Source organism: Propithecus coquereli, unplaced genomic scaffold (genome assembly GCF_000956105.1).
Source record: "Propithecus coquereli isolate 6110/MARCELLA unplaced genomic scaffold, Pcoq_1.0 Scaffold3, whole genome shotgun sequence".
NCBI lineage: Eukaryota > Metazoa > Chordata > Mammalia > Primates > Indriidae > Propithecus > Propithecus coquereli.
The window spans coordinates 3,656,506-3,659,558 of record NW_012148618.1 but is presented as its reverse complement, the minus strand read 5'-3'; positions in this window follow the sequence as shown (position 1 = coordinate 3,659,558).

Genomic DNA, 3,053 nt, shown 5'->3' with positions numbered 1-3,053 from the left:
ATGAGTTTTAATCCAATGTCTGTAGTAATATCCCTTCTCATTCAATATGTAACTCTTTTTACTTCTCTCTGCTAAAAGTTACCTTACGTACAATATTTTGTCTGATATGAAAAACATTATCCTCTTAAATGGGAGAAACCACTTGAACAAGGATAGCTGGAAGCTGACCGTATTGAGTAGCTAACAAAGATCTATGATCTCCCAAAGCAGACCTGAGCGCATCTCTGAGGTCGTACGTTACGGTGGTGTATGCATTGTTGTTAAAGAAACCATAGAAATTACAACAGGGATACGATAGGAAGGAAAAACTGTAAATTATTTTCTGACTGCATCAAAAGCTAAAGAAGCCTCTCCCAACTCCAAGCACGGTGGGCATGCGTGAAACAAAGGCATAGAAATATTTTAAGAATTGTCTTGAAGAAGAGAATCATAAAAATGACAGGACTTACTAAACACAAATTTTTCTCTTAGATCAGTTTCCCCTTTAGTTTTCTAATTTAGTCTTCTCTTCTGGTGTGTGCTTGAGATGACATCCACTATTGGGTAGAGACAGTATCTGTGAAAGTTCTTTCCTTCAGCCTAAAATATATTTACCAACTGAAGTGGTCCCTTAGGCGTAATTTTCATGTGCTACATTTAAACAGAACAAGAATCTCAGAAACAGTTTACTTTGGCCATCTCTTGGGAATTTCTTTGTTAAGAGTGATAGGAACTGCTGCATACTCTGCAAATCAGAACGGGGGACAGGAAAAACCTTAAGAATCGGCCCAGCATTAAAAATTAGTGACATTTTAAAAATTAGTCATCACTTGACTATAAGGACTAAGGAGATATTTTCTGCAATGTTGATCTGTAACTTGACATTGATCTACATAATCAGATTCAATTTTCAATTCAGATGTTTCAATTCAATTCAGATGTTTTAATTCTGGTTGCAAGAGAAATCATATCCTGTTTGGTGTGATATATGATCACCAACAAACACTCCTGATATGGATGGAGTATCCTAATGCATATCAGTGTTGTCCAAATAGGCAGGTAATCTTGATCAGCTGACTGATTTGTTTCAATGTCTGCAATTAATTGAGATCCTGAACGGTTGGTTATTCATTTAATGTTCAATTATTGAGATATCCTTAGAATTTTTCATAAGGCCATTGATGTTAGTTTAAGACACATCTATTTTGACCTCTTAAGTTTTAAAATGATTTATTATGGCCAAATGAATATGTAATAAACTACCCACATTAAGTGTACAATTTGATATATGAAAACATCATCACATTCAAGATAGCGAACATTTGTCTCAGCTCCCAAAGTTCACTTGTCCCTTGATAATCACTCTTTCCCTTCCCTCCACATATCTACCATCCCCAGAAAATGACAAATCTGTGTGTATTATTATTTAGCAACTTGAATTTTCTGGAGTTTTATATAGATGGAATAAATTCGTATGTATTCTTTCCTTTGGTGGCTTTCTTTCACTCATCAGGCTTCCTTTCATATATATTATGTTGTTATGTATCAACAGTGCATTCCTATTTATTGCTGAGTGGTATTCCATTGTATGTCTATACCGTAATTAGGTTATCAGTACATCTGTTGAGGAGCATTTGAGTTGTTTTCAGTTTTTAGCTATTATAAAGCTGATATGTACATTTGTGTACAAATTTTTGTGTGACTTGAATAGTTTTAAATTCGTGGAGGATTGTTTTGTGGCTCAGAATATGATCCATGTTGGTAAATGTGCAGTGGAAAATAAAAACTAATTTGATATTTTGGTCAAAGTGTTCTACAAATGTCAATCACAACAAATTGGTTCATAGCATTCTTTAGGTGTCCTATCTCTGGTGAATCTTGGAATATTAAGAGAGAATTATGGAAGTCTTTGATTACGATTTTGTTTTGTCTTTTTCTCCTTGTAGTTGTATCAGTTTTTGTTTTACCTATTTTCAAGCTTGTTATTAGAGAAACACATAATTAAAATTATTATATCCTCCTGATTAATCAACCACTCTTTCAACATGAAATAACCTTTTAAAAGTCTCTGGTAATATTCTTGTCTTTGAATCATCTTTTGCTTGTTAATAAAATCTTTTGATTTCTGTCAGCATCATTAACCTATTTTATTTTAGCTTTTTATCCACCGAAATATAGATATAAGATATAGCTTATTTGAAAAATTGTTATCTAAATGTTTCTCTTTGAAGGACATTTTACCTCGTTTTATAAGTAGCATTTTCCTTCTTGACCATTACATTTTATTTACTCTAGGAGCCTATTGTACACTTTGATCCCAAATCCTCATATCACTTGGTTACATCTTTGGGCTTGTCCTCCCCTAAAAGTACCTGCAGCTCTAAAATGTTTATCCATTGTCTTTGTTTCAAAAACTTTAAAATGTGCAGAATCTGTGAGACAGATCTTCCACTTCTCACAATTATCATGAGGAAATTATTATGTATGTGCTATAGAATCTTCATGGTAACATCACTGTGTATATAAAAATAAATAAAAACAATGTGGTATATATACACAATGGAATATTATTCAGCCACAAAAAGAATGAAATCCTGTCATTTCCAGCAACATGGATGATACTGGTGGTCATTGTGTTAAGTGATATAAGCCAGGAACAAAAAGACAAATATCACATGTGCTCACTTATATGTGGGAGCTAAAAGCATTGATCTCGTGGAATTAGAGAGTGGAATGGTGGTTACCAGAGGTTAGAAATGGTGGGGGTGGGAGTTATGAGGAGAGGTTAGTTAATGGGTACAGAAATAAAGTTAGACAGAAGGAATAAGTTCTAGAGTTCGATGGCACAATAGGGTGACTATAATTAACAAGGATTTATAGTGTATTTCAAAATAGTTATAAGAGAAGATTTGGGATGTTTCTAACACTAAGAAATAACTACTTGAGGTGATGGATATCACAACTACCATGATTTAATCATTACATGTTATATGCATGTATCAAAATATCACATTTATCCCATAAGTATGTACTATTATATATCCACAAAAATTTTCAAAAATAAAAGTTAAGGC